We start from the raw sequence: 15,135 nt of genomic DNA, 5'->3' as shown, positions 1-15,135 counted from the left end.
ATTTTGAAAAAACAATTAGAATTTTTGTATGAAGTGAGGAAGAAGAATTAGAATTTTGTATTCAATGTGTAGCGTCACTTTCCTGCTGCCAACTTTATTTCATATATAAAAAAATTGCTTTATAACCCCATTTTAACTTATTTAATGTTGATTAACTTGTTTTCTCTTTATTGATTCAATTTTCTTTTCTGGAGCGGTAATTCTAATCATGAAATATTTGTTTTCTTGCTTTTAAATGAATGTATTGTTTTATAGAGACGATCGACTAGAGCGGCCCATGTAGTTCAAAGGTATGATCCAGAAACAAGATCACTGGATCTGCTGAGAGAAAGGTACAACTTAATTTTTTTTTTAAAATATGGAATGTATGTTAGTTACCACTTCAAAAATCTTCAGTGCGTAAATTTTAAAAAAAATCTAGTTATGTTAACAAAAATGATTTACTTTTCAGAAGACGGGCTGAATCTGAACGCATCAGGAAAAGAAAGTATCGCTAAATAGTGAGTTTTTATTCTCTATCATAAAATATTTAAGATTGGCCGACCGGCCTGTGTAGGGGGCAGGGAACTGTCCTTGCATCAGAAAGGTTCTGGGTTCGAATCCCGGGCAAGGCATGGATGTTTCTTTCTCTCTATCTGTGCTCTGTGTCCTTTCTCCTTTATGTGAGAATGTGACTCGCCCTATAAACGGGTTGTGGTAGTGCTACGTGGGCGACGCTGCTCCGCCGTGGCTTCGCCTCAGGTGCCCACTGGGTAACGAAAAGAGAGTTAGCAGTTCTGGTACTTTCTGCGGCCAATGGACAATAGTTCCAAGTGCCCGCCATTAAATTAAAAAAAAAAATTAAAAAAATATATTTAAGATCGTATTTATTGTATTGTGAGTAATATATATGTAATAATTTTACTAAAAATTGCTCGTTAGGAGGAAATAAATGCTGTTTTTTTTTAAAAAATCGCTAGCATCACGTTAAACCTTCTGCGTAGTTCCCAAACTAAGAAACTTTCCTCCCCACAGCTGTAATAAATAATATACCAACAATCAAATGAGTATAGCACGAAAGAATAACGATTATGACAGAATTTCACCCATCAGCGGGGGGGGGGGGTAAGAATGTAATTCATGGTCACCGCGTCACTCATTCTTTTACCAAAAGTCTGGTTACGTGTTCGATTGATTAAGTTTGTCAACTATAGCAATTGATTAAGAATCGCAACGTTTAGATTGTTAACACGTTGAATGCCATGGGGCTCACCGGTGACTGACACCGAGTTTGTTCGTAGCGCCACGGGGGTCACCGGTGCAGCCAAGATTATTAGAAACACATAATTCGAGTAAATTTTTAATTTTTGTATATAATCGTTACTAAAATGGTTTGAAAAAATTAATGCAATACATACTGATACAATCATTTTGGCCAGACGGGCAAGCCATGTAAAATGCATTCAACGTGTTAAAGACGAATAACATTTGCTCACAATCGTTAAGAATATTAATGCATTATTGTTAAAAACGTAAAAGATTGACCACATTTGCCAAATAGTGAGTCTTGGAACAGATTTTTAGTTTTTGAAGGAATGAGACTTTATTTTTTTTAAATCGTAGACGATATGATCAGTTGAAGTGATTATCGGCGATATAAACCAAACCAACCTAATGTGAATCTTAACATTCTGTATTTTAATTTTGTCGTACTTTACAAAGATTTTTCGCGTGCATAGGTTCACCATAGAAAAAAGTCTCTTATTAAAATAAAAATTTTGGCGCTTTGATGTGGCAAATAGTGAATACTATAGAAATTCCTGTCAAAGTTAGTGAAGGGAACCTAAGTTAAGGCTCTCTGGTCCAAACTAAAGAATGACATTTATGCATTTTATGAGATATTGAATAATTTTTGTCTAAAATGCAGGACTAAAAAGTAAATTTTTTTCATAGGGTACTTGCATACCTTTTTTTTCCTTATAAAATGTATAATTTTTTTAAAATTGAGAATTAAATTTAAAAAAAAAATTATAAATTAAAAGCAATGTAAGACAATTTTATAATGCTCTATATTTTCTTTTTCAATATCTTTATGAGCTATATTTGTATAAACGAGTGATACAAAACATTTAAGGGGAAATTGTTTCTGCACTGCGAAGTAAACGTTTTTAAACTTTTAATTCCTACTTTACAATTAGTTTATATTGTGAGCTTTTTTTATAAAAGAAATTCTGAAATATTCAAATTTTTTGCAGTGAATCTGGACGTTCGACTACCAAATTATGATGTGCCTCAAGAACAGCTAAGATCATTTTAAAAAATAATTATTATTAAAAAATAGCCCAGGATTTTTTATGTTGAGTGCAGAATCACCAAAAAAGAATTTTTGTTTTGTTTTTTGAATTCAATGAAATGGTATATCCTTATGGAAAAATTTGCATTTCACAAATATTGCGATGCATTACTGTGTTAAAAATGAATTTCTTTGAATCTTTTTTTTCTTCTTAAATGCGTCTAGTTTACGGATTTGGCAATTTTTTAAAATCAACTATTCTCACAACGATTTTAATGAACGGTTAACTTATATAGTTTCTTAATGAAGCTCCTACAGAAGTACTACAGAAGAAATGCTATTAATACACATTGAATTTCAGTCTTGCAGATTAATACGTCTTTTATTACAATAATAATGAAATAAACAATTGGAAGAAGGTTAAAAAAAATGTTGTTTGCTAAATCGGAATTTGTCTAAGAGCACTTTAACAATAAACCTAACTAAATTATTTATTTTAAATGAACAATATGTATTTATATCAGGGTATTACTCTTAGCAAGAGCCACACATTTTTGGAGAACAAAGCTACGCAGATTACATTTTTTTTCCTGTCATTCCAGTTAGATCATCAAAGAAAAGTATAAATGTTGGCTCGTTTATGCATCGCATGAATCATTTTTAAACGCTTTTTTTTTTACTTGGCTTAAATTTACCAAAAATGGATCCTTTTTCGAATACAACTAGCTAAAAATTTAAAGTTTTTTTTTTTTTTAATATTTCATAGAATTGATAAACAACGTGATGTAGAAAAAGCATACACAATTTCAATAAGATTGGTGCATTATTTTTTGAGAAATCTCGAGTCTGTAGCAAGGATATAATTTTGTAAGGCGGTCTTCGAAAATCAGTTCGCAAATCAAAATTAACAGACCGCATTTTTTGATGGAAACTTCACGAAATTCGGCTATCACTATTGCGTGACTCTTTTTAAACTCTGGAAATCCGAGTGCTCGCTTATGAGGACACATATATGATAATTATGGACACGTATGATGTAGATTTACACGCATTTTTTATGATAGAAATTCCATGAACAGAAGAAATAATTAAGGCCGATGAATATCTTCTCTTCCAAATAACGTGCCCAATTAAAAATACATAAATAAAAATTATATAGTACTAAAATTAAAATTTTTGTTGATAGCACAAAATTTATCGTTTTTTTTTTTAATTGATTAGTTCAATATATCCACATTATCTTTGAGTGTCCAGCAATGAGTGATAATCTGAGAAAAATATGAGTCTTGCCGTCATTGATTGACCTTTATGACGATAACATCAAGCAAATCGCAGAAGCAGTAATCAAGACTCATGGAAACATATTCGCCATATTGATTCGGCTATGTCATAGACACGACAAAAAAAAAATAGATCTACGCCCCCTCCCCCCGATTGTCATGAAATGACAACGGCTTTGAGAGACCTTTTGTCGAGACGAAAATATCTGAAAGGATAAATAATTAAAAACAGCAAGTTGACTTGATGAATACATAAGTATTTGGCTACTTCAAACTAATCATTTTATATTTAAACTACAAGAAAGTTAAGAGAAATTGCACAGGAGATCTTATACTGATTTTCACAATTTTTTGTTGAAAGGTACTATAAATTTATCAATCATACTTAAGCGTCTGAATTTTTTTTTTCTTTGTTTTAATATTTATATAGTTCTTTTAAGTGATTTCTAGGGGAGAGTTCAAAAACATAGTATTTAAATTTCAAGTATCTGGCAGACAAAACGGAATAGATTGCGACGAATAGATAAGATTGTTGTTGTTTAGATGAAAGACTGCTTCTAACCAACGTATTTTTTTTCCATTCATTATTTTAGTATTACGTTATTCCAAACGTTTTTTCGCATACTTTATTGTAAACGTTAACTTAATAAAATGTTCTTACCATAAAATGACTTCACATTGTAACAGCCACTTTCAGAGGAACTACAGGGGATATTATATGGAGCGCCGATTGTACACAAATGCCTATCCATCTATCTTTTTTTATATAAAAAGTGTTCAAAAGTCAAGTAGATTTAAGTTAATAATTAATGGTTTATTAACGTTTGACGAATAATTTAAAACGTTCATTACGTCTCTGAAAATATAACTCATTAATCAACAGTGAATATATATTTATTTATCGTTTTTATACTGTTCGACTTATCTACTTTACCTCTGAATGCTTCATACATCTATCAAGCTATCTCTGTCAATATACATTTCTATCTATGTACGCAATCGATGCTCTACACAACAACCCATGTAGTTATCATGCTCGTAAATAGTTACTCCGTACTAGTAAGTACTGGACAAAGTTCGAAAAAAAACCTTCTTCAAAGAAAATGGAAAAGTTACCGAATAGTAAATATTAACGAGGCGCTTTTTTTCCCTCTATAATTTTATATCAATGCCAGTGACATTGTAATCAAAACAATGCGTCGGTTAGAAGTAATCATTTTCACTCGAATTCATTTCAACATTTTTACTCGAAAATTGAAAAATCGAATAATACTAGGTGAATAACTCTCCTAATAACTCATCAGTTACAAAGACGGATGTTAATACACACAGAAAATGTTTATCAAGTGAATAACACGTGTTCGTTAAACCGCAGGATTCGCCATATCGAGCGTCAACTGTATGTATACATGTCTATCTATCCATCTAGCTATCTATCGATCTATCTTTAAATATGGGTGTTTATAGTTAAAGAAGATTGAGTCCAAAAATGATAGTTTAAAAAATAACCTATTATGAATATCATTTGAATTCTACGGGATTTTAAAATAGAGTAGTTCATTTGATAATATAACTTGTTTCTTAACTATCAGAAATACTTTCATCAATAAAGGTATTATTACGTAACTTTGCACTTTTGGACCTTATTTACTTCAGCTCTGAACGCTTCATATCTAGCTAATTTTCCAATGTATTTGCATACGTTTCTGTCTATATGCATACAGTCAACGCTCAATATAATGATCATCTAGTTATTTATTCATAAATACCATAAACTAACGGATTGACTTTCTAGTGCCAGAAGAAATATTTTAGCTTTGTTCTTATGTTCATAAATGTATACAAATGTCGTTTAAAATATCGTATTAAAAGTTAAAACGATATGCTTGTTAAAAGGAATCGTTTTCTTCAATTAACACACGATTAGATAATCGCATAATGTGACAAAAGCATTATCTAGAAAGATGTGAATACCGGGTGAGTTCATAATAATAAATTTATAGTACCTTTCAGAAATAAACTTAAGAAGATAAGCAATTCATATAATGCCAATGATAATATTTGTAGTTTTAGAAAATTCAATCCTATTCATTTTGATTCTTAGTTTTAGAGAAATGTCTTAGTCTTCTTCAATAGTTTTTTTTTTCGATATTAGGAGATCTAACTCTCTAACTATAAACTATCATGGGTCAGTTGTTAAGAAGAAAAATAGTAATGCTAAAGTTACTGTATGCATAGGGGTCACACACCTGACTTATACCCCAGTTTCCTTATCGGTGAAAAGCTTCAACGTGCAGCATCGATAGCAAACCATCAGCTACGAATTCATTTTCTGTGCTATAAATAAGTTTTATGCTGTGGCTTACGATTTCATAACTCATTGTAGCTTATGATTTTATAGGCTTTGAAGCTTGTTTTAAAAAAATAATACGATCGAAATAACTACCTCTTGAGTTTTAAACGATAAAAGTGCTCAAAAAAACATTTCAAAAAGTTATTACTTAAAAACTCCAAGTGTTCAGGGGATTTAGTGCAATGCGAAGGCAAAGCTTGATGGTTACAACGTGCTACCTCGTTAGGGGACTTCAAGCTAGAAACAAAATACTAATAATAAATACAAATAATAAATTTTACCGAGGCTGAAATCGAAATTAAAACAAATCATTGAGTCCTATGAATGCCTTTTGCAAGTCATCATTGTTCCAAACACAACTGAGAGCCGATTAGTATTCGGCATCTCATGAAATGTCAGAAAAGAGAATGAAATGTCTCATGAAATGTACAGAATCTCATAGGATGTTTTATCGGTGTCTTAAAGAAATAGTGAAAATCAATCTGTATTTGTTGTTGTGGCTTATCCTCCAAATGCCTGACGAAGTCAGACAAGGTCCATCAGACCGTTGACCCTAAGAAAATCGAGGACCAGAAGGGGAGATGAGTATATACCTCCCGATGGTGTTCCTGCCTTGTCGAGGCGGTGAGGCTTGTGTGTACCAATGACCCGGAGGGCTATGCCGGCGGTAGCTCGCTACCGGTAGGGTCTCCCAAGCCGGACAGGCCGAAGGGTAGGTGCCAGACGAAAAAGAACACCAACACGAGCCGAGACAGACTTCTACCTATATGGTGCTCAGATCCCCAGATCAACAGAAGATTTTTTTAAAATTCACTTTCATTTTTTTTAATAAATTGTGGGCAAACTTTATTATTATATATATATTTTTTTTTGGGGGGGGGAACCTGACATTGATTGAATGGCGCCTCTGGCGCGGCCGAAAAGCCCGTAAGTCGATTGAATCTAGACCTCTGGCGTGGCCTAAAAACCCGCAAGTCTGAATGAAAGGGCAACCTCTGGCGTGGTCTAATCACCCGCAAGTTTAATGATGTATGTGTGTAGTGTGTGAATGAAGTGTGAATGATAATGTCAGGGGATTCCAACTAAACCATAAATTAATTGCAACTAATTTTAAAAAAAAATAAATTTCATTATTATTAAATAATTACATAAATTCCTTTGTCTTTCTTAAGAATAATATAATGATAAATTTAAACAATCCTTTATTTGATTAAAATCGTTATGAACGCAGAATATATTAGTGTCTTCAATAATTTATTTTAAATTTACGATTCTGATTATTAAATAAATCACACAAATTACTATGGTAATTACAATTGATTCCTTATTCATAATTACGATTCTCACAAATCAATATCGAAAAAAGAAAAAAAAACTGCAGTTAGTACCATTTCGGCATGAAAGTTATTTGCTTATCTAGATCTAGAAAAGAAATATCTATAATATTATATTGCTTTGTTCTCCAAAACTGTTAAAAATGTAAATTAAAGGAATCTTCAATTCATCAGTTGTAAAGTTTTAAAATTCTAACTTGTTTGCCTAAAATTATTTATTAATGAAAGTTTCAGTCAATAGGAAACTTTCAAATATTTTGAATGCTTTGGCTAATTTTAATGTTGATTGTTTCTACAAATTAGTTTAAAAATAATTTTTAAATTTAATTTTAAAATTTGTAATTATATTTTTTTCTCTCAGACTAATTTATTTTTTACTTAACTAGTATTTTTTCCCCTCAAAATATTTGTTCCTTTGTCAACACTAAAATGCTATTTTGTTATAGTTACTTATTTTCTAATAATACATTTTGCAGTGTTTCACATTTAAGAATAAATTTATAACACTGTTCGCGTAATACACAATTTGTTTCAACTAAATTTTAATTTTAAAATTTCTATAAAATGGGTTGGATTCTGCACTCTTCGTAAATATATAAATATTTGCATTTTATATAATATTTTCAACTATGTTACATTTCATGTGTCTTTTCTCCACGTGCCTGCCAAATTTTTATTTATTTGTTTATTTATTGTCTGATTTCTATCATGAACTTAAAAATTGTGAGCGGGCATAAATTGGATCTGCTGAACTAAGAACCATCTACAAATTGTTCAAAAGTAATATGAGATACCAGAGATGTTCTGAATTTCTTTAAAATTAAGAATACTAGAACTATTACAATTTATTACTATACTTATTACTATTTTTAAAAAAGCGAATTAAAACTTTTCTAGTCGATTCAAAAATGTGTTCACTTTTTTCAGTTTATTTAAAGAGATTTTATTCTAATTAACATTGAATACTGCCTATGTTGTGAGCTGTAGATTTTATATGTCAAAAGGCACTAGTTTCTAACAAGAAAAAAACTTTCAAACCGAATCATTATAGGTGAATTAGAAAATTCCTTATTTCTGTAATGAGATGCAGTTCCTGCAATCAAAGATTATGATCGGCTAATGACTTTCAGGGTTAAATATTTAATCTCATTGAAAACTCAAAATTGACTTCTGAGAGACATATTCGTCTCTAAGAAATGATTTTTAGCACAATGATTTATTTTATTCTATGCATTGGCTGACTTTTAAAACTTAATTTGAATATTACAAAAGTAAAAACAAAAGGGAATTTCGCAAGTTATGAATATCTTGGAAACAATAAAAGTTTTTCAAAAAAGTATAATAAGTAAATTAATTGATGTCGAATTTGGAATTACAAATCTAGTGTTAAAAAACATAGAATGCACAAATACATAGTTTTTTTTTAATCGAAACGACGAATAAAATGTAGAAGTAAAATATTCTTTCCCGAAAACTCAAGTTAAATTCTTTTTTATTTTCATGCAAAGTTCCAGTTATTTAAGCTTTGATATTTTTTGTAAAAAGGGAAAAAAAATCATGTTTCCAAGAATGTTTTTTCTCACTTAGACTATTTTATTAAAAATATATAAATATATGGAATCTGAAATTGCTCACCGACGGAAACGCACAGTATACCTTTGTACATTGTAATCCGTTTTTCTCTTGATGCAATAATTTATATATGCTATACTGTATGGAAATCAGAACTATGAAAAACGAAAATGTTTTTAAATAATTTAATAAACGAATAACTCGCAAATATTTTAAGAAAACCCTAATAAAAAATCTATACCTTAAGACAGGGAAAGCGGCTTTTAATGCATCTACAAATAAACTGGAATTTACAAATCAAGATTCTTCTTATGAATGAAAAGACTTGTTTAGCGTCATAAGAATGCATCGATGGAATATATTTCATGAAACTTCTGCTATTCTTTGTCAAAGTTGACATTCTCCATCACAATTCAGCACTTGTGTTACAGAAATATTTTTTCAAAGATTCAAATAGTTTAGTTATGAAGGCATTTTTTTTCTTTGTTTCAAATTTCATATTCGCCTCATTTCATATTCGCTTTCTTTATGCAAATAAAAATTTCATAAAACTACCTTAGAACTTATTAGAAAAAAATTAAGTAAATCATTAGGTTATAATTATTTTTCCCAATTTCGAACTCAGACTGCACTAATAGCTAATCAATTCAACTTAGCTGGATTTAAAAATTACGATGAAATTTATTTTTTTATAATTATTAATATTATTTTTATTCTTTTAATTAAAGTTTATTTTAATTCATATAATTTTAATTCCAACTTACTTTTAAATGTACTTAAATGTATTCAAATGTATAAAATCATTTTAAATGGGTAAGAATTATTTTCAAAAAATTCCATACTCATTTTGCAGATACTTGCTACTTATTTTTTTAAAGAATAATTGATACATGTTTTTATGCGTCCATACATTTATTACAATCTGTGTTTTAGTCATATAAAAATACCATAAAAATGTCTATATATAGTATATCGATGGCAGAAATGACATAACCACTCTTATTATATCCCTCTTTTTACATTAAAGTATTTCAATAGCATTAAGTCAATAATAAGCAGATAACCTCAAAAAAAATCAAAATTTTCTGAGTTTAGGCTTATTACAGTTTGACACTTTTTTTTCACTTTTATTAAAATTGAACATTGTATAAATGGTTATTTTGAAATTAACAATTTTCTATTCAGTTGCGTCAAAAACAGCAACTGTGTTTAGGTTAAGTACCGTTGCACTTTGCCTTCATATTTATAAGAATCTTCCACCAAAGCCTGAACATATATATACATTGCTTTTTAACCTCTTCAGGATCTGCGGAAGGAAAAAAGAGCTTCCCCAGGCCCACGAACTTGAAATGTAATTCGAGTTAGCGAATCGAGATCACGTCCATGTGATCTTGGGCCGCTAGAGTCAGAAAGGCTCTTTTTTCATTTGTGATTCCGTGAGCCGAGAAGGGAGAATTACACGATCACGTGTAATCACAAACCTGAAGGGCTTAAATAACGTGTATACAAAAATGTCCAAAAATTGTAATGTTAAACTGGTTCAAAAACAGCCAAAACATTTCACTATTATTTTGCGCATACCCGCTTCGTTGAGCTTATAAATATCAAATATAAATGTATTTCAGTGCATTTTAAAATTATTTTCAGCAACAATTACGTAAATTAACACATTCATCCAGCAAGTTTGAAGAAAAAATAATACATTGCTTTAGAAAAAAAAATGCTCTGCCTTTTTTGAAAAGTTAATAATAAAAAAAGGCAATTAATAAAACTGTCATAGTATAATTTTTAACTCATATTGTCTAATTTGCTTTAAACTTTATTTGGGGGACTCTAGTCCTCTAAATAAAATAGTTCCTTATCAGCTTTAATATAAAAATTCTTATACGACATATATCGCCCTTATTGATGAATGTGATAATTTATTAATGGTATTAAAATTTATAAATGGTAATATATTATTTAAAAAAATTTTTTTTTTTGCATACAGGCATTTTAAACTTTCATTTGAATTTGCTCAATTTTTTTTTAACTTCAGAAGGTAAACTTTCTATACCATGCGTATTTTGAGATAGAAATTAGTTGTTTTATTTTTAATAACTGACTTGCAAACAGCGGCAAAGCATATATTTTATATTACTTTGAATATGCTATATGAATATTTTATGTTACTGTTTTATACTTTTAAGAGAACAATTGTAGATTGTTATTGTGCTTATGGTGCTATCACTCTTTATTTTTAATTACAAGAATTGACTTGTTGTGTTTAATATTTAGTGTTTAAAAAAAATAGTAACAATTGCCTTGAAAAAGTTAAACTTTCTTGATAATGGTTTTGCTAATCTGTGGCTTGGTCACCTTGAGTAAGCACCTGACAAACGAGTGGAAGGATCTCACACTGGAGGCCCATGTGACAAGAGGCAGACCAAAGAAACGATGGATTGATGATATCTTGAGTGGTTTAAAAACTTGAAAGATCTCCAACTCATAGGTCTAGAAGTGAGTTGTATGGAAAAATATGGTTTGGCAAGCTAAGGCCCACCCTGAGTTGTAATGCCAATGAAGAAGATTGTTAAGAAACAGCTTTTTAAATAAAGTGAATTTAAAAATTACTGTTCTCTTGCTCCCATACATGGCAGATACCCATTTCGGTGAATGGCACCACAGATTGTTCAGCAGGAAATAAAGTAATGCTGGAACTTATTCAAGTACTTTCAGTATCCTGTTCATAAGTATTGGGACAATTTTGGTGGAGAAAGAGTGAATATATTATTAGAATACTGACCAATCAAAAAACAGTATTGGGTTGATCATCAATTCTCAAGCTACTATTTTGTTGATTGAGTTGATTCAGTATCACGGAAGTGAACAGATTTTTTCCTACAAAGTAAAGTTTTTCAAACTTATGAAGTGAAAGAGAAACATCACCCTCCAGTGTAATCTGATCCATGTGAAAAAGAACAGACTCTCCCAGTTTCTGCTCAACTACAGACAATAAGAGGTACGATGTGCAGCAGTGGATGAGCACAGTACTGAACACAGTTACTCACAATATATCGAATTGTAGTGCGATATGCATGGTAATCACCATTCATGGAACTACCATTCGTGGAACATAGTCCCAAATAAGCTTTTTATTTAAAACTAGTAAAAGAACGCTAATTCCATTAGTTGTTATGGTTGTGGCTCATCCTCCAACTGTCAAACAAGATGTTTAGTCAGTTAACCCTCAGTTAATCAAGAACCAGAAGGGGGAGGGGGAGCATATATGTTCTCCCTGGAGAGACCCAAGCAATCTAGGGTGTGCTCTGCAGAAACTTGCTGCAAAAATTCTCCTGCCCTCAAGGAATAAGAGAATCTTAATGTGTCTACTTAAGAGTACCATTCGTAAATTTCTGTCATGCCATTATTAAGTTGACTTTGTTAGAAATCTGGAGCACTACTCTCAAAAACTGCATTATAGATAATCTTGCTAATCATAAGTACTGAAATATGCATCATATAGCTTAAAGTTTTCACTTCAAAACTTTGGAATCACTTTAAGTTGAACATGTTATCAGATTTCTTTATCTCATTGTACATCTAAAATGTTTATTTAAATTCATGATAGCACATAAGCACATATTTCTGTTTAAATTTCTGTTGATTGATTAACAATCGTTGTTTTACACTACTCTTTAAAGCTACTAGTTTAGAATTATTTATTTTGTATAATGTTCTTTTATCGCTTGATGCTTTTATGTTAAATATGTGTATATTAAATTGACAGTTTGCATAAAAAAAATGAAAAAAATAATGAAAATGAGAAAAAAGAAAAGAAATAAAAAAAAAAATATGCATAAAAAAAAGAAATGAAAAAAATATGCAAAAAAAAAAAATAGAAAATTAAAAAAAAAAAAAAAAAAAAAAAAAAAGACAAAAAAATGAAAAAAATTTAAAAAAAAAAAAAAAAAAAAAAAAAAAAAAAAAAAAACTAAATGCAAACTGAATATTATTGTTTTTTTCTGTTTATATTGCTTTAAATTTTTATTTTGTCTTGCCACAAAATTTCTTTTTATACAGTTGTTTCATAAGAGAATTTACAAAGTTCTAAAGATGTATAACAATGAATAAGTTCATATGTACATTCATTAAAATGTTTGCAAGTCATTTTTTTTACTGTTAAAGCAAATATATTAATTTAAATTTGATAAACAAATTGTAAATCTGCAATTTTTTATGACTTTTTATAAATATTTGTAAATTTATTTCATTGAAACTGTCATTATGTACTTATAGCGAAACTGACCTTGATATCTCGTAGAAAAATCTTTAAAATTGTTTTTTTTTTTCTTTAAAATTGTATTTTTTTTCTACATTAATAGAGTAATCGCAATTGATATGTATTTTAAGCATATTTTAAAGCAAAGTAGGCTTTACCGACTGGTTAGAAATAAACAAAATACGCATGGTAAATAACGCAAAGGGCTCTTTATTAAAATATAACTTAAATAATAAATATAAATTATTAAAATATAACTTTTTGTGAACATATAATTTTTTTTTATGAAAAAAATATCAGAACTATCTATAGTGAAGGGATAAAACATATTTCAATTTTACTTAATAGTTCAGAAAAAACCCCTAACGATCTGGAAGTGTCACAAACTGTGGACACACATTTTTTGAAGTAAAGACTTAATTTGTAAAACTAAATTATAATTACTATGCTGATTTGAAATATTAATTATATAAATAATTAAAATTGTATAATTGAATATTATTGAATCGACAATTATATGTGAATAGAAATAATAAAAAGAGGGCAACATTCGACCCCTTCTGAATATATAGTGGAAATGAAGGCCCGTTAAGGGTTAATTCATTTCTCATGTGATTAAGCATTTATTTCTTTAATTCATTTAATACTATAATACATTACTCAATTTATCTATATTAATCTAAAGATTAAGTACAAAGATCTGTTAATTTTTTTTTATTTCACTATTATAAAATATCTATTTTTTATTTTAAATAATTGATATTTGTGCTGAAATATATTTCTTAAAATATATATCTTAATATTGTAAATCAAAGTATGTGCATACAAAAAAATGTCTTTGAATCAGTTTTCTCATTTTTATCTTTACGACATTTTTAATGAATTGAATTTAGTTTGTTGTGCAAATTCAATTAAATGATTAATTCAAAAATTACTGGCAAAAATATGAATTTAAATATTAGTTTTCATCAAAATGAGTGCTTAAACTTTTTAAAATTAATAGTCAACTATTTAATTAATGTTCAATTTTAAAATTTGAAGAAAAAAAATTTCAAATCATCTATTTTAATTATTTTACCATTAAATAAGTACCATAAATAATTAACCTGAGTTCTGCTGATTTTTGTTTTCTAAAACTAAATTCCTCGTCATACAATTTTTGTTTAAGATATTATATTTAAATTGAATGTTTTATCGGATTTTATTGGATATAAATGTTTTATATCTAGATTCAATATTTGAAAAGCATTTATGCATTTTAACAGGTTTTTATTAAGGTGTATATGATTGGTGGCTGTTAAGGAACTATGCATTGAGTTTAAAGATTGGCTGAAATGAACAATATTAAAATTATAAAATGCTAAATCTTTGATTCGAATAATTAAAATATTCGTTCCAATAAGCATCTTAACTCTGATTTGAGTCAGTTTTCAATTAATCTTACGAGTTTGTGATTTCCAGCTATGAAATGATTCAATAACATTCATATTTAACCCCTTTTGCCTCAAATCCGAGTTTCTAATAAACTTAATTAGTTTATTCAAATGAAATCAGTTAGCCCATTTCATGTTTCGATTTGATCATTTTTAATAACTCTATTTAAAATGAAATTAGTTTCGGTTCGTGAATATCAAAATTGACCTAGAGTAGCAGACAGTATTCAGTATTAAGATGCATATCAAAAATTATTATTTGTATCCTATTTCAACACGGTTACCTAGTTATTAAAAGTTGATTTTCACGTGCTTCTTTTTTCGCAACATAAGATTCAATATTTCATTAATGAGTTACGCAGCACATGAAGAATACACGAATCAATTTTTACAATTCAAAGGCCACACTCTCTTTCCGAATTGTTATAAACTGAGATACTTATAGAATAAATAAAAGAAACAATTAAAAAAAAAGTTTTTTTTACACAATTTTAATTAAGAACTGCAATAATAATATAAATATTTCATTCATTTTTAAACGGAATCAGGATTTTGATAGTTATGTTTAATATAAATGTATTGCTAGTTATAATATTGATTTTAGATAAATAATAAGCAGCCAATGTGTAA

The 15,135-nt window shown here is 29.0% G+C and overlaps 1 long non-coding RNA gene across 1 annotated transcript; it reads left to right on the top strand.

Moving 5' to 3' along the window:
* Nucleotides 1–255: 255 nt before the first annotated feature.
* Nucleotides 256–6,368, top strand: LOC147810005 (uncharacterized). The gene is made up of 3 exons (XR_015434039.1): nt 256–332; nt 452–500; nt 2,235–6,368. It is a non-coding gene; the product is annotated as an uncharacterized LOC147810005 (long non-coding RNA).
* Nucleotides 6,369–15,135: the final 8,767 nt, after the last annotated feature.

This window comes from Parasteatoda tepidariorum, chromosome 5 (assembly GCF_982258835.1).
Source record: "Parasteatoda tepidariorum strain Cologne lab strain chromosome 5, Ptep-v5.0, whole genome shotgun sequence".
Classification (NCBI taxonomy): Eukaryota; Metazoa; Arthropoda; class Arachnida; order Araneae; family Theridiidae; genus Parasteatoda; species Parasteatoda tepidariorum.
Note: the sequence above shows the minus strand (reverse complement) of the source record. Positions and strands in the feature narration are given on the sequence as shown.